The 23,517-nt window shown below is 47.4% G+C and overlaps 1 protein-coding gene across 5 annotated transcripts in view; it reads left to right on the forward strand.

Annotated features, from left to right (window-relative positions):
• Positions 1 to 23,517, forward strand: part of LARGE1 (LARGE xylosyl- and glucuronyltransferase 1) — a 460,854-nt gene that overhangs the window by 273,926 nt on the left and 163,411 nt on the right. The gene's annotated exons all lie outside the window — the stretch shown is intronic.

A 23,517-nucleotide genomic window follows, 5' to 3' on the forward strand; every position in this document is an offset into this window, starting at 1 on the left:
GGTATCTTTAAGATAGGTTAGGGTTAGATGTGGATACAAGGTAGAAGTGGCAAGTGAGTATGAAGTTCACGGTGCTTCAGTGTCCCTCTCCCAGAGCTCTTCCTTATAATTGCTTTGTGTTAAAACCCTCTGTATTGGCCAATATGGTGAGAGATTTGGTAGTGAGATTACAATGCTTTCTTGCTTTCTTTCTGAAATTGCACTCATGTTTCTGTGTTTAAAATCCTTTCTGCCTCTTGTCTTAGCTCCTTATCCTAAGCAGGAGGAAATAACACTTAATGATTTTAAATCACAGTATTTTCATAAACTCCGGGTATTCTCGTTCATTTCTATTTCCACTCACAGATAGAAAATGAATTCCTTGCCTCCTCCTGCCACTGTCTGCTTCTTTTGGGTTCCTTTTTAGCACTGGGTTAATAGAGACCATCCGCAGCCCACCGTGGGAATGACAGCGCGGGTTCTTGGACAAAAGTCTCTGTGGTCATCCACGCCCATCGTGGCACTAACAAAGACTTCATTCCTACTAGTGTGTAGGGGAGAGCATCTCAGCTCTCCAACGTTTGCCTCATAGCATGCCGGGGACTCTCCTTTCACTTTACAAATAAGCCAATAGCAGCTTTGGGCCCTGGGGTCAGAAACTACTGCGGTAGCTGGGAGATCACATGAATTCTGTCTCCGCTAAGACATGGCACAGAGCTAGCAGGGTTCTGTGGCCCGCGGTGAGAGCGTCCATGCAAAGGCAGGTCCTTGAAGCACTTGTCGCTCCCCCTTGCTGGCCCGGAGACGTGGCTTAGCAGGGATGTGGGATTCAAGGGCCCCTGGGAGCGGAGCTGAGTATATGGGGTAAGGTCAGGCCAGGGACAGGGAGCTGTGAAGGCAAGGCACTAGGGTAATAGTCTGCATCCTGCTTGTGTGTTCTTTTCTCGATTTATTCCTAGTGTTTGTCAGGCCGCCAGTGCAGAGGCACAGGTGAGCTCCGTGGTGCCTGAAGCCACTGAAAGCGGCTGTTTCAGTCCTTGACCTGCCGCCAAGAGCTCACAAAGCAGGCTGAGCACAGGAGGGTTTTAGCTAACACCCCCCAATGGGTAGAAAATGGCGGAGGTCTCCTCAAGCCCACCTTTCCTTTTCTGGGAAATTCTTGAATTGGAAAGAAACTCGGCAAACCCCTCTGTCCTCTGTTTGTCACTTTTTTGTACAGAACTTTGTATGTGTGTGTGATTTTTTTTTCCTTTTTTTCTAAATTGGAAGTAGTAGAAGTCAGGTGCTAGGATAGACTCATAATTCTAGAATGTTCCAGTTCAAGAGAGAATTCTGCCCTCCTACATCTCATAAAGGCAATTGCAGTTGACATCTTTCACTGCAGGGATTTTGAGTGACAGTGACGGGATTCAGTCGTGTTCATTTTTCTCTTTCTTTAGAACAGCTGGTGTTCTGGGGCTACCAGTGTGGCTCTGGCTTCCTGAGTATGCAGATTTAATTCCATTATGGAGCTGTGAAATCCCCTTCCCTGCACCGAATGTTCTCACATGCAAGACCTAGTGGGAAACCTTTATTCAGGGCTAGAACAGAACTCAGCTTCTGCCACTGAGAGCTCTTGCAAGCCTCTTAAAGACGTCTGTGTGGGCCTTGACTTACCTTCAGCAACCTAGCCCTCTGTCCCCACACCAGTTAACTGCACATTCACCCTGCCTATGCCTACCACCAAAGGACTGTCAGATCTATTCATTCTCCAAAGAAATAGGAAGCAGACCATTAATGGCTAGGCACAGGAGTCGGCCCCTAGAAGCGGGCTCTCGTTGGCTGCCAAATAGATTTGTAACTGTTGTGAATGATACAAGAATAGAATCCAAGCCCTACTTCTGTGAGTTTATGTCCGAATGGAGGGAGACAGACAGTAAACATAAACAAGTAAACTATGTAGCATATTAAACAGTGATTAGTGCTGCAGGAGGCAGTAGAGAAAGGAGAAATGGATGCCTCTGTGTGTATGCATGTCCTTGCTTTAATATTCAGACAGGGTGATGATGCAAGATCTCAGGGTGAGGGGATATTTAAACTGAAGCATGAAGCCTAAAGAACAAGCGAAGGAGCAGGTGCCTGTGGAAGGGAAAGGCAGACCGGTGTTCCAGGCACAAGGAATGAATGGTCTTTGCAAACCTTGCTGTGCAGGTGCAAATCATCATTGGGAGGTGTGGGGATGGGGAATTGGGGAGTTGTGTCAGAACAGAACAGAGGGAGCAAGGGGCTGCTGAGGACACATCCCAGCAACCTTGCTCGGAGGGAAGCAAGAAGACTGCCTCTCCTTTCTGGAACTCAGGCAGCAGTTGGCAGGCTTCAGGCAGACTTCAGTGTTTGGTGGGTCACTCTCGCTGCCCTCTGGAGGACAGAACAAAGTGGTGAAGCCGTTTAGGAGCCCGCTGCCCATCATCCCGGGGAGAGAGGCAGAGTATTGGATGTCATAGAAGTCATCACCCACAGGGTCCATTTTGACCGTCAGGATTTCTGTAGCCTTGTCCAGGAGAGTGAAAGACAATGAAGTCAAGGACAACCCCAAGATGACTGAGGCTGAGATGGCCTTTGGGAGGCCCAGGAGGTGCGAGAATGGGAAGTGGGGAGGTGAGTGTGAGGCAGGTTAAATGTGAGGTGCCAGCTGGCACCTGCAGAGACAGGGCGAGGAGGCAGGCGGGGAAGCGAGTATCTGAAGCGAGAGGATATCTCTCCTATAGCTACATGCTGCTTTGGTCCCTGGCCCTGCACATGGGAAAGTTAAATAAACTGGGCTTGAGAGAGGCTACATTTGCTTTTGCTGCTTGGAGAGCAACTGCCTAGCAAAGGTGTCACCCAGAGCTCTTGCTTTATTGTCTGTCCCCTGTCTACCAGCCTCACTCAGCCTCCCCTGGCCTGAAAAAGGAGCAAAGTAGGGGATGTGCCTATCCAGGGGGCAAGGTCTGCTCCTGAATCAGGTGTAACGGCCCATTAAGAACCACCTAGGACCCTAGGGTGCTTGAGTGTTCACTGTTAAAAAAAAAAAAATAGAAGCATTGCCTGACTATAGCCATTTGGGGAGAATGTTGTAAAAACATAAATAATAAATGCACACTCTGAATTTGGAGCATTTAGGAGAAAGCATTGCTGAATATTCAAGATCGTATTTTTGAGTTATGAGTCCAAATGGAAACACAGTTCCAATCCTCCAGCTTGTGCAGTTGAACTCCAGCCTGTGAGGTCATACCCGCCTCCCTCTGCAGTGTCACAGCTATGGCAGGCCAGCAGGTGTTTTCCCAAGGCCTGGTCAGCTCGTGGTGGCTAATTACAGCCAGCACTGAAAAGCACTTACTCAGTGCCAGCCACTCTGCTAAGCCCATCATGGACAAACTGATTCAATTCCCACAACACAACACGAAGCGATTACTGTGAGTCTCTTATTTTAAGGATTCGGGAGCTGAAGCCCCAGGAGGCCAAGCATCTAAGCTAGACTCTGGGTGAGGACTGGCTGTTTGAACTGCACAAGTTGGACAGTCAGTCCTGTCTTCTTTTGCCTTGTACCCTATAATTTTCAAAAAGAGAAATCAGAGAACGCATCATTGCATGAAGGGAGCTGAGAGTCTCCCTGGAGAAACAAAGTGAAACACTTGAAAGATCTCTGGCTAACCTGTAAACCAAGGTGGGGACAACAAGCCCAGGTGGGCGGCAGATTTAGATGGCAACAGAGAGAAGGCAGAATTGGAGGCATCAACAGTGTAGTTTTTCCAGGGTTTGGGAAAGGAAACCTCAGTCTCCATAAGCTAGCCAGTGAACTTCCCAACAGTGAGGTTATAGTGGCTGTGGGCCCCAGAGCCCTCTCCATGGCCATGGACACATCGTGGAGCAGCAGAAGAAGCCAGAGCCGTGGATCGCCTTGGGGAATGGGCATGTGCGCGTTTGTGTGTGTGTGTGTGTGTGTGTGTGTGTGTGTGTGTGTGCATGTGTGTATGTGTTGAAATGCTGGTGGAAACCTAATCCCCAGGAGGATCCTTCTGGGGGACGGGGTGGAAGGTGACGAGGTCCTGAGGACACTAGCCTTGCAGAGGGCACACAGCATCTGTGAACTAGAGAGGAAACTGTCACTACATGCCGTATCTTCTGGCATCTTGCCCTTGTACGTCCCAGTTTCCAAACCTGTGATTGGTACTGGATACTCATAAATGACCCAGCCTTAGACATTTCATTGAAGCAGCCAAAGGTCTGCTGACTCCCCAGGCCTGAGTGACCCAGTCAGCATGCAAACATGGTTTGTGAGAACAGCATTCAGTCAAGTAGGTCAGCCTTCCAGTATTGTGTTTGCTCTGAGCACGGTATTCTGTGCTCGTGGTTTTATCCAAAAAGCCATCATGACTGGGTTGGCAATAAATGTGAAATGTTACACAAGAGCTGAGCTCTGAGCACACTAAGAGTCTTATTTCTGAAAAGATGTTGGTAGAACTTTTCTGTTTGGTCAGTTGCCTTCAAGGAATTTTAAATATATTCTGGAGTTTCTTCTATTATATATATTTGAAAGTCATAGTGACAGAGAACAGGAGAGGAGAGAGCTCTTCCATGTGCTGATTCACTCTCCTGATGGCCACAGTGGCCAGTGCTAAGCCAGGCCAAAATGAGAAACTTCAGCTGGGTTTCCCACATGAGTATGGAGGACCCAAGTACTTAGACCAACTCCCACTCCTTTCCCCAGGTACATTAGCAGGGAGCTGGATTGAGGAAGTAGATCACCCAGGCCATGCACAATGCCACAGTGTGCCACATTGCAGACCCCTTGTGAAGTCATTTTGACCCAGACATGTCCCCTGGTGGTGCTGGTAGAGGAAAAAGACCCCAAGTGCTAAATCCTGACCACTTCACTCCTGGGCAAGGTGGATGTCCCAAGGCTGTAGCACCTTACCGTGTGACTTCTGCCTCTGTAGCGAGACATTGCAGTCCTCTGCCTGCAGCTGTTCTGGGAGTTTGGGGGTGGGACTCCCTGGAATTAGTGCAGTGCAGTCCTCTTCCTGCAGCTACGTGGGAGGTTGGGGGTGGGACTCCCTGGTCTTAGTGCCTGGTAGATACTCAGGGATTCAGAGATTCCTTTGCTGCAGGTAAGAATAAATGACATTCTTAAAATATAAAAATCGGTAGGGCTGCTGTTGTGGTCCAACGACGTAAGCTGCCGTCTCTGATGCTGGCATCCCATAAGAGCACTGGTTCTAATCTTGTGTTCTTTTCTTACAATCCAGCTCTCTGCTAATGCTCCTGGAAAGGCAGCAGCTGGTGGCCCAAGTGCTTGAGCCCCTGCTGCCCTGTGAGCCTGACCCAGCCCCAGGCTTTGAGACCATTTGAGGGATGAGGCAATAGTTGAAAAGCCTCTCTTCCTATCTCCCTTTCTTTTTTTTTAAAAGATTTATTTATTTTATTACAAAGTCAGATATACAGAGAGAAGGAGAGACAGAGAGGAAGATCTTTCGTCTGATGTTTCACTCTCCAAGTGAGCCGCAACGGCCGGTGCTGCGCCGATCTGAAGCCGGGAACCAGGAACTTCTTCCAGGTCTCCCACGCGGGTGCAGGGTCCCAAGGCTTTGGGCCGTCCTTGACTGCTTTCCGAGGCCACAAGCAGGAAGCTGGATGGGAAGTGGAGCTGCTGGGATTAGAACCGGCGCCCATATGGGATCCCAGTGCGTTCAAGGCGAGGACTTTAGCCGCTAGGCCACGCCGCCGGGCCCCCATCTCCCTTTCTCTCTCTCTTCCCTCTCACTTTGCCTGTCTGCCAAGTAGACAACCTACTTTATTTTTTCAAAAACGAGATAAATCATTCCATAATATGCTTTAGAATGACCGCAACAGCCAGGGTCTGTGTGGCTGATGTGCCAATCTACAGAAGACACCAGGATTCAGCTGGAGAAAGCAAACCTGGATAGCGTGTTTTGTCTTCGCTCATGCAGATCTGCTAAAAGACCAAGGTGTTTCGTGTCCATCTGTGCAGTGTTTTTTGCAAACCTGCTGCTCTCCCAGTGGCTATATAGGATTCCATCCAAACCACTGACATTCATTGTTTGCTTTTGATTTTCCAAGTCTACTTCAAATTTTTTTCCCATGGACAGTTGTGCGGGCTTCTTTTGTCTGTCGCTCCTCTTCTGTCCCCAGGCCACCATCTCCGGTTCGGCTTGCCTGAGCTTCAAAATTACAAGTTTACACTCTGATTTTCCTCCTTAGATGTTCACACTTCTTCCATTTGGTCAACTGAGACGTGCGCCACTGGGATCTTCTTCCTGGCAAAACTGGCTTTTTTGTTTGTCTTTTTAAAATTTTATTTTGTTGTTTAGAAAAACAAAGCCACAGAGGGGTGAAGGCGAAGTTGTCAGGGGGAATGCCCAAACGTCTGTGACAGCCAGGGTTTGTCCAGGCTGAAACCGGAGCTCCATCCTAGACTGCCACTAAATCAGGTAGACTCCCGGTGGGTGGAGGGTACCCCAAGTTCTCGAGACATCATCTGCTGCCTCCCAGAGTGTTCCAGAACGTTCTGGAGCTAGAAGCAGAGGCAGCTCTGTAGTTTTCTTTTTCTTTTTCTTTTTTTTTTTTAAGTAGCATACCTGGCCTTCTCATCCAAATGTAGTTACTTATCCATGGGCCACTATACCCCACTGGAAGGTGTTACAGACCCAAGACATAGCTGAATTTTCCTGATCATCATATGTGTTTCCTACACAAACTTATAAAAGTTCATAGAAAATGGAACTAAAAGATAAGTTTGTTTTGGTACAAGATTTTTTATATTCATACTTCATATCATTATATTCATTTTTAAATGAACTTTAGGTAGATTTTTTTTGTAGGTGTGCATTTTAAAAAAATTATACCAAAGTATGCTTATGATTTAATTCCATTATCCATACACTTTTTGAATGAATTCTAGAGGGCAGGTGTTCCTAATGTCTCCAGTGTCCAGCACCTTGCACTCTAGAGAAGCTCAGTAAACATTTTGTTGAATCAGTGGACAGATAAAGCAGGTGATTCTAGGTAGAATGTGGTGTGGGGGAATAAGGCAAAAGACCAGTTCCCTGAAAGAGAGTCACGCAGCCAGGTAGGCGTTAACTACAGCGTGCTTAGTAGTGGCTGTAGCTGGATGCTGGCCTCGGGGAAAGAGCGGAAGCTGGAGGTTGGAGTTGAGGAAGTAGAGTGCAGGTCATGCAGAGGTGGATGACTGGGTCTGAATCTAGATCCTAGCCCTGGATCGGGGCTGGAGGTGTCTTTAGGTGCTCCCATTATGGAACACAAATGGAGCCCTTGGCTTCATTAAAATAGATAAATGTTCTCACCAGAGGTGGCAAGTTCTTTTTCTGGGTGTGTAGGTGTGCCTCAGTGTAGAATGCCGGAGTGCCAATCCTGGGACACCTGGTACAGCTGGGAGAATGGCTGAGTCCGGCTTCTCCAAGAAGACTAAGTGGCTAGCGTCAGAGTACAGTCAGTGAGGGTAAAGACTGAGCAGGTGCAACTGGAATAGAGAGGAGAAGAAACAGGTGCGTGAGAGAGAGAGTCCCTCCAGAAGGATCCCTGAGCGTGCTCAGCCTGTGAGCTCCTGTACCTGCAACCCACAGCCAACGAGTGACATCTGCTCTGGCGGCCCTCAGCCACTGCCTCACAAAGCCAGCACATCAGGAAAGACAAACCTCTGGGTGTGAATGTGTGTTCCTCCCTGTCCTTGCCCAGTTCAAGGGTTTACTCTCAGGACAGTGAGTTCAAATGGCACAAAGCAAGACAGGTCTTTTCCTCAGGATTATTCAGCCTCCCCTTGTCATCTGTATAAAGTCGCAGAGAACCTCTCTCTTGCCAAGGACAACATGGGGACAATGCTGTTCACAGTGCGTTGGCAGGAGGGCAGCTGTGAACTGATGCATATGAAGGTCGGAGTGCCACGCCTAGCACAGAGCGAGTGTCCCTCATGTCCCACATATCAGCTGCTGCTGCTGAAGTAGGGGCGTTGCTTGGCTGTCACCCCAGGGAGGCTGCTTTCTCCACACCTAAAGGACGTCCTCTGCGAATGAAGAAAGCTTCCAAATAACTGGGACTGAGATGGGCAGGGGAGTCCCGGGAAGAGGGCTGTGTGGACTTGACGCTGAGGAGTTTGCCACCCTGCAAACAGCTGACTGTTCGTCTCGGTGAGCAGAACCAGGGCTAAGTGTGTGGCACAGCCCTGGGCCCTGGTTGTGTGGCACAGCTCCTCCGTGCACGCTGTGCCGCAGGTTCTTCCTTTCAAAGAATCATGGTACTGGGAGAGCAAAATATGCAGTTTACCTGATAGTTCGCAGGAATTTGTTCTGTTCTCTCCATCCTGCGAGGCTGTTGTTCACATTTTATAATTTTTTGAGATTGGAGTGTGACTAAGAAAAAGCAGTTTGACAGATGGTTCATTTTTTTTTTCCTCCTTGAAAATGTTTTGCCTTATCCTCCAATCTGTGGCCTCTTAGTATCCCCCCAAATGCGGTGTTATTATCTTTATGAGTATTATTCCCCTAACTTTTCGCTTCATGTTTGAGTGTCAGGTTGTAGCCTGGAGGAGAGTGGCGGTGATGAAAGGGACCGGTTCCCAGGTCTTAGGAGAGCATTCCTGGATAGCCTTTTGTCATTTGACCACAGGGTTGTGGGGCATCTCTGCTGCTCAGGGAGTGCCACCTCACTTGCAGCTTGCACGTTTAGACATGTATCTTCTGACTTGGAAGACTCTCCCACTGTGGTAGCTGCGTGTTTTCTGAAAGTGAATGTTTGTATATGTAGTAGGCAGGAAAAGGGGTGAATTCTTGGGATACTGATTCATAGAACAGAAGCAGTCTGAGTATCTTGGGGAGTTTCAGAAAAGAATATTGAAAAACTGAGCAACATTAAATTAAAAACTCCAGGAGGCTGTGCTGGCCAGAAGTCGCTTTTTGCTCATTCACACATTCAATAAATATTTATTGAGTGCCTACTTGGTAGCAGACGCATAAGTTATGCTCTGTAATGCTCTCTGTCCATTAGGAATTCATGTGACTAACTCGTCTTTCTTTGAAAAATTCTGATACTTCTGGGAACATTATAGGGTTATGCACCATTGATGTGAATTATTGAGCCCGATTACTTTTCCTAACAATTGATATTCGCTGCCTGGAGCTAGGGAGATTGTGATCGTGAGCATAGTTATCGTAGATGCATGGAGAGATTACAGCTGCCCTGGGTCATTCCAAGGAGAGAGGCTGGTGGGGTAGTTGAGACCCAATAAAGGCACTAATCAGGAAGCAGATACGTGGACATGAAAGCCACTCTTGAATGACTTTGTAGAGACAAAGTAGATCTGAAGACATGTATGCAGAGAGGAAGCCACTTCCCCCCACCCCATCCCCAGCTCACATTTGCTCTACAGGTGTCTTAACCAAAGTGAGCTCCCATGAAGGTTACTGCTACTCCTACCCTGCATTGGCAACAAAACAAGCAGGTCTAGGTGTGCTGGATGGTGACCACATGGTCATCCGGTCCCATACCCTTGAACAGTCTGAAGTATAGGTACAAGAGTGGCTTTAGTAGTCAAGTCACCCGAATGGGGCTCTTCACATTCAGTAGCCGAACACCCACCATGGACTGCACACCACCAATGGCATGGGAATCTGGATCTGGCTTGTTTTCTGTTGACAAGAAAATACTCAAGGCTGGGCTCCTGGTGCAGAGGAGTTTCAGTACCGGCTCTGTTGAGGGATCTGCAGGCTGCATGACCTCCTGCTGGATGTTCGTGCAGTAGAAGCATGTACTACAGGACGAGCTGGCATCTAGAGACATGAAGAAGATTGGATAGTGACAGGGGCCAGACTCAGTGCTCTCTTGAGATCTAGCTTAGAATTCTAAGAGAACTTCCCTAATCCATCTGCTCCAATGATGTCCCTGTAGATGATCTCTTTCAAGAAATTATTAATTTTTATTGAAAAGGCTGATTCACAGAGAGAAGGAGAGACAGAGAAAGATTGTCCATCCACTGGTTCAATTGCTGGAGCTGAGCCAATCCAAACCTAGCCTGGAGACTTCTGAGTCTCCCACATGGTGCAAGGTCCCAAGGCTTTGAACTGTCCTCTGCTGCTTTCCCAGACAACATGCAGGGAGCTGGATGGGAAGAGTAGTAGCTGGGCCATGAACTAGCCCCATATGGGATCTCGGCATGTGCAAGATGAGGGTTTAGACACTAAGCCAATTACACCAGGCCCTATAGATTACCTCTTAAATGTCCCCTCCTCCTACCTTGAGGTCTCAGCAGGTGAAGCCTTGGAGGACAAACTCATATCCTAGTGGAGGGGTTATTGAAATGAAACAGTTCTCCACCTTGGCCTAAATATGTTTGGGGCTGCATACTTCTTGGCTGCCTTTTGCTTTATAGGATGTGTGGCAACATTCCTGGCTCCTGCCTACTGGAAGCCGTTACATCCTCTCCAAGCCTGTCTCAGCTGTGATAGTCAGAAACAGTGTCCCCAAGCCTTGATAAATGTCCAGCAGGCCTTGCCTGCCAAGAATCCTTCCATAGTTACTGATGGAGATGTCTCAGCTCAGGCAGGAATATGTGGTGGGGGCTGGTCACGGTGTGTTTCAGTGGTTGGTGATGAGCAGCTCCTAGAAAAGCAAAGGGATGTGACCTGTGCACAGCTTGCTTGTCTGTTCATGACTCAGAGACCCACAGGCACCTGCCCTTCCAATGGCAGCTTCTGACTTGGCTCTGTGGTGAAACCGCCTTTGCATTTGCTGCACACTGTCTTCCAGTTCTTGTTTGTATTCAACGCTAGCCACAAGCAGTGCTTCAAGTGTGGCATTCTCTTCCAAGACCACAGATAGCTGAGCAGCCAGTCGTGAGTGTCCTTCTTCAAAAGATAAATGAATGAGTCCATTCCTGTGTACCTAGAAGGATGCACAGTACCAGGGGTAGTATAACCATATTATCTTCTTACACGCCAAAAGCAACAGATATTGTGAGCCCATGCTAGTATCTGATCCTCCCTTGAAATTACAGAGGGACTGAGCATGCTCCTCATTTGTGTGCTCACCCAAGGAAGGAAACTGATGTATGTCATTCTGTGACTATCCCAAGGACTTCACGGGACTTCCCATCTCCTTCTAAATGCATAAACACAGATAATCAGCAGTACCTAATAAATGCAAGGACAGGCATAGCTTGACAAGAAGACAAATAATGCTGGTATCTTCTCTGCATACACACTGGGCTTGCCAGTCTGAAAGAATGAGCTGAGCAGAGCTGTGTGAGCACAGTCCTTACGGAGGTGGATGGGGGAGCCTGTAACAGCGGCATTGTCATCCTGAGAAGTCTTGGTGTTTCTCCAGAAGCATGAGAGATTTTTTTTCCTCCTGTAAGCAGCCATTCTCCATCAGAAATGACAGCTGCGGTTTTCATTTCTTCACTTGGCTTTTTATAGATCTTGGGGACCAAGAACATCATAATTTAAGATTTCTTCAGTGCTTGGAGATCATAAAAGCTTGTAGGATCATTCCGTAGTCACCAAGCTTGTTGTAAAATACAAGGTCCCCCGCTTCCAGCTGATAACACGTTCACTAAAATTCATTGAGGGGATGCAAAGTTAGAATACAAAAATGACGTACTCCCAGAAACACCTGCTTCGCATTGAGGAGTGGAGGGTTTGGCAAAGCATGCTGTGCCAAGGAATTTTTTGTTGTTGTTGTTGTTGCTGCCGCCGTTTTTCTGGAAGAAATTTAAATCCACTGACTGTCTCTAAGGAGAAGAGCATCCTCATTAGGCAGTGGGTCCTTAGTGTAGAAAGGTTGATTCCGCTAAGGGAGCTAAAGGAAAAGGGTGAAGGAATAGACCCAGTCCCGTCAGAAGGCAGTGCCAATAATCCAGGTAAGAGGGGATCACTGCCTGGCCTCACATGACAGCCAGGTGCAGCCGTGGAGTCAGGTATTCTGTTGATGGAATTAGATGTGGGTGCACCCAGGTAAGATGTGATATGAGGGATGACCCCAGCTTCGCAGGATAACAGCTCAGGTGGAGGAAACAAAAGCAAGTGCTGATGTAGGGTGAGATGATGAATTCATCTCTCTGTGATTTTGTTGTTGGTGATAGTATTTGCAGCAATAGTTCCACAGAATGTACCTTGTTCCAACCAGCAGAGCCAGTAACGTGGACAAGGAGAGGGTCTGGGGATGAAGCACCAATAGGCAACGAGTGATGGTAGAAGTCTGTGAAGTCTCTCTTTACTGCTCCTTCACCTCTCCTTATATATCTTCCCCCAAGTCTTAATTTAGCCAGGAAATTGGGTACAGATGAGTCCAATTAGTCTAGGTGTTTTTAGCTACAAGCCCAGTTCCTGCTCCTGCCCATCCCAAGGAGTGCTAATCAACTTCTTAGCCCACAGCAGTACCTCACTTGTGCTCCACGGGGGAAGATGTCCGCTTGACCTGCTCAACATCCATCACCCCCTCCTCCATCATCAGCAAAGTGTCTGTTGCTTTCAGAAGCAGTGTCTCCCTTTGTCTCCATTAGCTACTGGTGTTTCCTTGGATGTACTGATTGGTTGAATGGGTATGCTGTGTTCATGCATGCTAAGCTAGTCAGAATTAAAGAGCACGGAGCAAAGGAGTTGTATTGGATTTACTGGGCAGTTTTCTTTCTTTCATCCCACTGAAGTTGCTAACCCCTGGGAAGATAAGACTGTGACCACCATTCATCATCTTGACCCTGACAGGGGTCCCCAAGACCACCTGTAGTTTTAATGGTGTGCCAGAAGGACTCACAGGAGTCAGCATTTAGTCAAACCCAAGGAGATGATTTATGACAATTAAGAGAAACCATGCAGGATCTGCAGAGAGGAGTGCATAGAGTGTAGCTCAGGAGAAGTCAGGCTCGAGCCCCAAGTCTCTTCTAGTCATAGTGTCACCCATCATGGGCTGGATTGCCCTAGCAGGGAGATGCAATGACACAGTGCATGGAATACTATCCACCAGGGATAACATGAAGGAGTCAACATCCAGAAGTTTATTGGGGAATGGATTTAAATGTGCCCTCCCCATTGCACTTAGACCAGAATTCTAGAGCCTGCAAGGACAGCAGGAGTTCCTCATGAGCCGTCTCACAAATACACTTCAGCCCCAGTAAGCCACAGTCAGAGAATAGCAGAAGCCTGGGAGGATGACTGCCCAGGTGCCAGCCAGAGGCCAGTGCTGCAAACTGGCCTTTCCAAGGACTGCCATCTGGGGCCAGCAGGATGACCCCTGTTCTGCCCAGTTACATTTTTTGAGAGTGCAAGCAGATTGAAAGCTTAAAAAGAAGAGACAGATTCCAAGTTATATTCTGCTGTGGTTTGTAGGTCAGCCATGCCTGCAGCCAAGACTCCTCTTTAAAAGGATTTCCAGAAGTCAGTTTAAGTTCCTGTCACTTGCAACTTTAAACATCATGCTAGCTAATAAAACTCATTCTGAAAGACAAGTTCTCTCACTTCTTTTCTACTCCTCATGATCAGCATTTTCCTTTTTCAAACAGCTGGATCTTATTGGAAGAGTTTAACCTAGCATGGTATTTAGTCCATCCTAGTCATTGGTGAATTGTAGTCCACGAATGTGTTTTTTTTAGCAATTTACAGAACTGTTAAATTTAGATGGAAAACGTAAATTTGGCAGCCCATTTATCCACCGAGGTGACCTAAATTACAAATCTGACCTAGCTGAATGTCGTCCCTTTTACAAATGAGTTTTCATGGAGAAACTGGCCAGTGCTCTCTGATAAGTAGTGAGGACCTGCCTCTGGGCTTGTCTTTCCTTCTCTGTTTGACCCAATTAGCTGTGTCATCATTCAGGCAGATTAGGTGTGTGCCTCACTGGGAGATCAATTACAAAACAAGTCCGTGTTTGTCACCATGGAAGGGTGAAAGATAAGGTTCCCTTCCAGCCTTGTGTGGCGGTGAGACACAGCGAGGACTTCTGCCTGTGCACTCAGGCAGGTCTGTGTTTTAACATGCCGCGTGGTAGGCAAGTCCCTCTTCCTTGCTCATCCTAGACTGTTCAGTAAGGGTGTATTGAATGACTGTTGAAGGAGAGAATGATCTCTAAGAATAAATGGATTTGGAACTTGGTGTGATGACTTAGGAACTAATCCTCACCTTGCAAGTTCCGGGATTCCATGTGGGCACCGGTTCATGTCCTGGCTGCTCCACTTCCCTTCTGTTGTGGCCTGGGAAAGCAATAGAGGATGGCCCAAGGCCTTGGGACCTTGGACCATGTGGGAGACCTGGAAGAAGCTCCTGGCTTTGAATCAGCATAGCTCTGGCTATTACAGCCACTTAGGGAGTGTACCGGTAAGTGGAAGATCCTTCTGTCTCTACCTCTCTGTGCCTTTCCAGTAGAAATAAAACTTTGGGGGAAAAAATGATAAGTACATTTGAGTCAATGATGTCTATGTCTGTTCTATAGAAGATACATCTTACACAGGGTTCACATGATCAGAAGTAGGACCATAAGCAAATGGTGCAAGGATTCCCTGGACATGCCTCTTCTCAATATACCCTGCATTTATTTGCTAATAAGTCCTACTGCACTCCCTTTACAGAATATCCCAAACTAAGCAACGTAGAGACCAAAAAAAAAAAAAAAATACTTATTGAATAGATAAAAATAGGTCTTCAACCTTTGAATTCTATTATAAATTTTTTGCCCTTCTGTTCCGGTAAGGTTGCATATTCCTTGTGACGTGGACACAGCAAAGGAAAATGTGGCAGGGAGAAGTCAATTAGATCACCCAAGATCACATAGCCAGGGTTGCGTTTTGTCCCCAGGCCATTGGACTTTTTTGAGGCCATGGCACTGCACTGTTGATCGCAAAACCATCTGTAGACTGCCCCACATTAGCATTCTCAGGACTGTGGCCTTCTGACGCTTGAAGGAGATTCTCTCCAGGCAAGCTGTAACTAACTCGGGGTTTCCGGGAGAGCTCAGATTCCCCAAGAGCGAAGGCTGATCTGGTTCAGCCCAGCGAGGATCTCAGTGCAACAATTGGCTTCCAAATCCCTGCTGGCTTCTGCATCTCTGGTGACAGCCTCGAAAGCAGCTTCAAGGAGGGGCCTGGGCTCTTGGACAGCTCGTAAATGCTTTTCAGAGCAACATACAGAGTAGGTCTTCAGCCCCAAATACTTGTTGCCCTCGCCTTGGGTTTGCTGGAGAAATATTCTGTCCCGTCCATTGGTAGTGGTGATGTTGGTGGTTTATTTTTGTTGTGTTTTTTGTGGAATAGTAAGAAGAGAACTGCATAGATGGCAGGACCAGTCAACATAAAGATGCCTTCAGGACATTGTGATAGTGATACAGGAACTTTACACACATAGGCAAAACCAAAAACTTACTGGACCCCTCTTCCGAGGATAGGTGGCTTTGTCATGGGCCTCTTCAGCCTCCTGGATACACATGGTATGTCTGCCATCAAGGAAGTGTTGCGTTTCCTTAGCTGTACTCTGAGGAGTGGAATTATCCCATACTTCCACTACCTAGAGTAACTATTGTTAATATTCTGAATAGTTTCCTATGTACATAAACTTGTTTTTATATCAAATTGGTACTGTTATGATTCTGCCGGTATGCTAACTACTTTCTGCTTAACTATATATCACAATTATTTTCACTAGTTAGGGCACCATAGTATTTCTCTATACTTAACGGATGCCCCGTGGTGTTGCTATATCATTTTTTTCCCATTCAGGTATTCTGTTTTGGATTCTTAGGCTGTTGCCACCTAGTTTTGGTGTTCCAAAGAATAGCACAGTGTCCTATCTTTCAAACACTGTAAGGCTACAGCCTGAGACTGTTGACATTTCAGGTGTCTGTGGACGTTGTGAGCTCAATGATACAGTGTCATCATCACAAAAAGTCAGCCCTGAATTTAAGTCCCAACCCTGTCTGTGTGATCTTGGGGGATCCAGTTCAGCTCTCCTTGCCATTTTTCTTCAGAAGAAATCTCAATGTCTTTCCTTCCGATGGACACAGGCCAGCCTGCCTACAAAATCAGATTGCTTCCCTGTGGGTGCCACACTGGCTTCCAGTTAGAAGCTCCTGAGGAATGAGGCTGATTCTGCACCAACCAGAAATGAACTCTTGTGTGGACACTGGCCATCCAGGTTATGCAGAACCCCCTACATGGAGCTACATTGTAGGCCAGGTTGAGTCACTGACCCTTGGTCTGCTAGCTAACGCACCGAAAAGGACATTGTGTCCCAATTGTTTGGCCGTGGGGTGGCGGGGCAGGGTGGTTTTTTTTGTGAAGTGTTTGGAGACAGGATTAAAATCTTGGCACTTGTACCTTCCAGGGAAAAGTGCCAGCCTGTTTATTTTGTGTCAAGAGCTCAAACAGCAATCAGAATCCAATCCGACATCATAAATACCAGAAAAGGTCAGGGCTGGGCTGGTCATGGGATCGAGCACACACAGCCGGGAGCTGGGGTTGGCACTTATTCAACTCCAAACTTGTAGCTGGCAAGCAGACCCGGAGTCGGGGCGAGGGGGGTCTGGCAAGGCCCAGCCGCTTGGCACCCCAGTCACAGAACGGAGGTTCATGTGGCTCTGTTGCTTTTGCTGAAGGAGGAGAAATGCCATTTTCTCAGCAGTTGTTCTCCTTGACTCATTAGTGTTGTTGGCATGTGGTTATTTTTTAACTTCTCTGCAAATATTCATGGAAATGGAAGGGGAGTGGAAGGCGGGAGGTGTTAATATTTACCGAACTCCTGTTTCGTGTGAGACCCCACAGGATGGAAGGGGCTGGCTCTTTTACATCCGGCCTGCAGCCTGTGGTCCAGTGGGGAGCCAGGGCCTAGTCGGCCATCTGAGGTCACACGGTCAGCACAAGGCAGGTTGAGGGGTCCTTATGGGACCATCTCTGAATAATCTCGATTGTGACAGAAGCCAAAGGAAATCCCACTGCAGGCTATATTAAGAGCATTTCTACATGAGTTGGTCAGAGCAGCCTGGAAAGGAGAAAAAGACGTATTTGGACAGGTCATCTCTCCCACTGGGTCCGCGTGGTACCCTGCGGCTCCTTTAATAAAAGAACCTCCCAGTCCTCACAGCTGGTGGGAGAATGAGTGCAAAGTGCAGATGCCCTGGGCATGGGGAGTTTATCCACCAGGCCTTTTATTAAGAGAGCTGGTAGGATTTCATTACCACTTCCTGTCTGTAAGCTGCAAAGAGTAGGTGTGAGGCCTCTAATGCTGTCCACACTTTTGGGACTGTGTCCCATAGTCAGAAATAGATTTCTGTGTCACAGTCCCCCCCTGCCAAATGCATAATACATGTATATGTTTGAATTTACATACATCTGTTCCTGTATACAAATACATGTATGAAGATTGTGTGCATGTACAGCCTAAAATCTTTTCGTAAAACTGTACTGAGCCATACTATGTTCTATGAAATTTTGTATTGCTTTTTTAGTTTTATGGGATGTATTTTTTTAAATATTTATCTGTTTGAAAGGCAGACTTAGAGAGAAGGTGAGAAAGAAAGATCTTCCATTGCTGGTCCATTCTTCAAATGCTGCAACAGCCAGGGCTGGGCCAAGCCGGAGCCAGGAGCCAGGAGTTCCTTCCTGTTCTCCTCACAGATGTCACGCGCATGCTTGGACCATCCTCTCCTGCTTTCCCAAGCACGTTAACAGGGAGCTGGATCAGAAGCAAAGCAACCAGGATCAACCACGGGTTAGTTTTTAATCTTTAAAATGCTTTTCCAGACCCATTAAATTATTTGCACATTGCCCAAATGTGTTTCAAATCCTCATTTTAAAGATGATGTTTTTCAATTCAGTATTAAGCATTCTGAAATGAAACAAAGCTGCCAGTGATAGGAAGTGTCCGTGAACTCTTCTTCTGGAATCTGTGCTAGGAGGAGGTGTTTGGTCAGCTGCCTTCTCCTCTGCCATAGAGCTTAGCATTACTTTCCGAAAGTTGAAGAAAGAATGAGGGAGAGAGGGAGGGAGGGAAGGGAGAATGAAGGGAAGGGAAAGGAAGGAAAAGGAGGAAAGAGGTTTTTTTGTTTTGTTTTTCTTTTTTAAGGCTCAATTTTTCATTTAACCTTTAGGGGAGGTTGCTCAATCTCCCTTTATAATGCTGTTTATCTTTGCATAACTAGTTTCTATTGAACTCAGGTGCCAGACAGTGTGGGACGAGAAAGACTGAATAATGTGCAAGGAATTCCTGCTCCCCAGGAGCCTCTGTGTACTCTGAGAGAAGGGGAAGGGGCCCACAGAACCAGCTGATAAGCAGTACAGTTGTTGCTTGTGCAGAGAGCTTGCCCTGGGCAGAGAGGATGTAGAACCCGTTGTATTTGGGGATGCGCTCAAGCTGGGCCTTATGATTAAAGTGGCAGTTGGTGAGTATAGGGAGCAGGGAATTCTGGGCTAAAGAATCACCTTGGGAAGGGCATGGAGCAAGGATCCTGTAGGTAATACTGGAGTCCCTCTGATCTGGGCATGTGGCTGAAGCTCAGAGTCCCACAGGGAAGCAGATATGTAGGGGTGAAGACACAGCCTCAGAGGCATGGGCCCTAGGTCCAAATCCCAGGGCATCTTGCATCTGTGATAAGAAGAGCAATGGCTCCCAAGGTTCTTCTTTCTCATCCAAATCCAAGCCCTGGCACCTGTAAAAATTACCCTCTGTGGCCAAAGGGAGTTTGCACACCTGGTGAAGTTATTAAGGTTTTCTTGAGATGGAAAAGGCTTCTTGCACTGCTTGCTAAGCCCTAAATACACTGAGTTTCCTTGTAAGAGAGAGGAGTAAGAGGGGAGGACCATCTGGCTGCAGAAGGAAGTCACGTGATCATGGCAGAAACAGCCATTGGAACCATGCAACGCACAGACAGCAGATGGGTCCCTGGGCAAGGAACGCAGGCAGAGAGTAGAAGCTTGTAGAGCCTCCCAAGGGAACCAGTACTACAGCATGGGGACTTGGAACCTGGAGAGCCTAGTTTTGTCTTCTGACCTCCAGGACTTGGGTGTTTGTGGTGATTCGACCCTTTGGCCAGAAAAGGAAGTTAACACATGGCTTTTAAATGGCCGTGAGAATGTGCTTCCCCTCCTCAGAGCTCAGTTTCTCCCTGTGTAACAGTGGGGAGGAAGTTGTTCATGCAGTGGTAGACTTACCATAAAGATTGTGCCTGTGTCCATAAACACGGGACCCCGCCTAGTGTGCAAACGGAGCTAGATAAAGATGAGACTAGGGAGCTAATCACAGATCAGTCTGGGTTTTACTGAAAATGCCTGTGGACTTGTCTTTTTCCTGGCTGAGCTCTAAGTGCCGAGAGGGATGGAGCGTATCCACCTGCTTTCTCTCTCTCCCTTATGACAGCATAGCAGGACACCTTACGCCTTGCATGATTAATTGATAAAATGATGAACTATACACTTCGTTACACGTGGAGGCTCCAAATCACGACAAGTTCCAGAGGCTGTTTGTAGAGGGAAAGATTACAGGTGGGGTGACTAATATGGCCACCACCATCATCCTACTAAGAGATGATTTTTTTCTTTTGGTTCATATCTGGTTAAAATCCCTCTTGTAGCATTTTTATGCTCATGCCCTTTAATTCTGCTCTCAGAGCAAGAGAACAGCTGCAGACTGTCCTCAAATAGTCTCTTTCCCACCATTAATTTGTTCTCCAGCCTTCTCTTTCTAAGCAAAATGACCCAAATTATTTCAGCTTCCCCTTGTTCGGCATGCATTATTGTCATGCTTTGCAGATGTTGCATGCCAGTGGCCCAGGGGATAAATTTGACTTCCACGTGAGCTTTAAGTGATCCATGCATATATATTTTTAAAAAAAGGAATTACAGAAGATAGCAGCTTGAACATTTCACCTCTCCCTCAAAAATCGACTTAACCTGGCAAGAAAGGTATCAAAGTAGATATAAGTTCACAGAGACAGTCGTTGTAAAAAAAGTTGGTGGCTTCTTTCCTCAGCTTAGTAGAGAAATAAAAAGCCAGGACAGTGACCAGGTGAAGGTAGAAAGAGGAGGGCGGAGGAAAACACCTCTCTGGAGAGAGCCAGGAGGTCGGGTGCCTCCTCAAAGGAGAAAGGAGGAGACATGAAAGGTTTTTTCCTTGGGAGTTTAAGCGTTCCCTGACCCCTCCTTGTCTGAGTGGGAACCTCTGGGGAAGATGTTCCCCATTGGTGATCTCTCAACCAATTTAGGAAATGGCTGGTCAATTCTTATTCCACCCACTTGAAGGTGTGACCAAGAGTTTAGCAGGCTTAGCTGGTCTCAACAAAGATATTGGAAGAAGACAAGACAAGGGTGTGGTAAAAACGGGGGCTTAGGAGGCAGAAGGGCATTGGGAATTGATATCTCAGAGCAGCCATCTCACTGCTGGGCAAGACAGGAAGTGGGCTGCTTGGCTTTGCAAACCCTGGATAAGGCTCAGCCCTCTTGGTCTCCTCAGAGCTGTTTCGAATGGAGTCCCAGAAGGTTGACCAGAGGGTAGTCTGCCTGGGAAGCTGTTGGAACACCTCGTCCCTCCCCCAACCCATGCAGCCCAGCAAAATCCTGGAGGATTGTTTTGTTGTGTTTTTTTCTTGGGCACATTGCATCAGGGTGGCTCTGCACTCAGCTCAGTCACAGCAGAGGACTGGAGACATTTAAAACAGCACTTCCCACCTCCGATCCAGACTTATGGAATGAACTCTAGGATACTGGGCTGTGCTCAGTGTTGCTGGGAGCTTCGTGTCCTCTTGCAGACAGAGACTCCAGAAAGCTGAGCCTGGAGGACAAAAGGGGATGTGGTTTTGCTCACCTGCCTACTATTTGTCTCAGTCACCCCAAAAAATCTAGCCCTGCAGTTGGTACTAGTTGCATGCCATCTTCTCCCCAAACCCATAGCCCTGGATCCTGGCACTGTAGGTGGGGGCCTCCCAAGAGCCTCAGTTGCAATTGTCCCAACTCCTTCCCTCCTCTGCACTGGCCTTGGAATGGCATTGGCACCTGTGCTTGGGATTTCTTCCTTCCCAGCCCACATGTCTTGTTAGCAGCATGTCAGTAAGGTTCCTGGTATCTTCTGGTTGGGGTTCCTGCCTCTTCTGGTTCAAGAGTTGCAACAGAGGGGAGTGTTGACAACCTGAACAATGGCATGGGTTAGAAACAGAAGTAAGAGAGGAAAAGCAGAGAGTGGAAGGTGTCAGACAGGCTGAAGAGGGTGTTCCCAGAGATGAAGCCGCTTCCTTGGTCATCAAGCGAGAGTTGCCCTGCATTTGAAAAAGAAAACTGCACAAACAAGGAAAAGCTTTAGGAAATCAAAACGGAAGAGAGGTGACTTATGAACACAGCTGAAGTTTGGATGTGGAGTTGATGGTTGGGTAGTGCTCCAGAGTGTGCCAAAGTAAGATGTTGGGTGGGTGGAAGTGGGGTCTGGTGGTAGGCTTGCGGGCCACTGGCCATGTGCCCTTGAAAGGAATCAGGGTAGTTCCTGCAAATTGTTGCAAAAGCCAGAAGGGGACTGCTGAGTGGCTCCCTGGCTTCCTGTCTGACCTTGTAACTGTCCCACACTGCTGCTACTGTGACACCCTCATCAGGGCCCATTGAACTAAACAGACCTCATTTCTTTATAAACCCTGCCTCAGCTGTTTCATCATAGTAATGCAAAACAGGCGGATCCAAACACAAGCAGGAAGTCTGGGCATCAAGCATCCATTGTGTGAGACACAGAGTTTTAGAGAACACTGCTGACCTCTAAGCTCCCATTAGCCCCATTGCCTCTGTGTAGGGGGCTTGAGGTCAATTGAGGCTGCCTGCCACCATTCCCAAGGCTCTCTGGAGACCTAGCCCCTTAACTGTGTAGCTAATTGCGTGGTGTGGGGCGGGTGGAAGGGGGAAGGAGAGAGAGAGGGAGAATGAGAGAGAGCCATATTATCACTAGAACTCAGCAGATAGGAACGGTCCCAAGTCGGGACTTGTTCTTTTGGGCATGGACAGGGCCACTCGGCAGCTGACAGCATTAATGAAATTGTCATCCCACTAACAGGATGCCTTACAATTACCCACATTTCCGTAGGTTCTTTAAAAGCTCTTGTCTTTGCTCATGACACGAGCATCTGTTAGCCCCTCAAAGACTGGCTGGCGTTGTGTTTCAGAGTGCTTGGCCCCTGCCCTATTCTCCACAGTGTCCTCTGCAGGAGATGTTTGCCTACTTTACCCCTAGGTGAAGATGCCCACTGGGGCATGAGTATGCTGTGTGGGAGTGTCTGCCCTTGTGTCCCAGCTGCTCTCCCCATGCCAACTTCCTGCTCATGCCGCCTCTGGGAGGCAGCGTTGATAGCTCAAGTGGTTGGGTTCTTGCCACCTACATCAGCTTGGCCCAGTCCTGGCTGTCATCACATTTTGAAAAGTGAACCAGCTGTTAGAAAACATCTTTCTCCTTCCCTTCTTTTCCCTCTATTTCTTCCTCTCTCTCAAGTAATTTACAAAGTGTGCCTACTCTAAATGTATATGTCTCGTGTTTCTTTTTGTTCTAAACATTTCACCTTTTTTCACTTCTCCCATTGCAAGGCCTTAAGATCAGGCCTTGATCTCTGACCTATGACATTTCTTGTTCTGTGTTGACACTTTGGGGTCTGATTTCATACTCTCGGGTCATTTCAAATGAATTCATTAGGGGACTTAAAAATGTTATTTGTTTAAAAGGCAGAGTTACAGAGAGCAGGGAAACCACACGCACACACACACGCGCGCGCGCGCACACACACACACACACACACACAATCTTCCATCCATCAATTCATTCCCCAGATGGCCACAATGACTAGGACTGGCCAGGCATAAGCCAGAAACTAGGAACTTCATCTGAGTCTCCCATGTGGACACAGGGATCCAAGCAGTTGAACTCTCTGCTGTTTTCCCAGGCTGTTACTAGGGAGCTAATTTGGAAGTGAAGCAGGTAAGATACCTGGCAAGGTCCATATGGTATGCCAGTGTTACAGGCAGTGGCTTTACCCACTGCATCACCATGCCAACCCTGGTAACTGGACGTTTTTAGAATTTTCTAACACTATACTTTGCAGCCACATAGGAATGAGCACACACTTGCGTATGTTCAAATCAAGAGATCTTAGAGCACAACTCTTTCATTCCCATCCATCTTCACAATTTGAATGTTTTTTTTTTTTTGAGAAATATTAGAAGGACCTAAAATTCCCTTAACTTACACCATTGATGATGATGATGATCTTAAAGCAGGAGCTGTGTTGCCTCCAGGCTTTGTAACCTTGAGTCAGTGGCATGTTGCGTTTGCATGTCTAAAATGGGATTGCAAGTCTCCATCTTAAGGTGTTGGGATAATGTGTGTGAACGACATAGCTTGCTGCTGGCACGGAGGAGGGCTTCAGTGATTGGCTGTTGTGTAATTGTCTCTTTTGCAGGGTTTGCATACCCGTAGGCTCACCACTGCATGTACAGACCCATGCTGAAGCCTGCAGGGACAGAAGGAGATACAGAAAAAGACTTTTCCCTCAAAA

This window comes from Ochotona princeps, chromosome 15, assembly GCF_030435755.1.
Source record: "Ochotona princeps isolate mOchPri1 chromosome 15, mOchPri1.hap1, whole genome shotgun sequence".
Lineage (NCBI taxonomy): Eukaryota > Metazoa > Chordata > Mammalia > Lagomorpha > Ochotonidae > Ochotona > Ochotona princeps.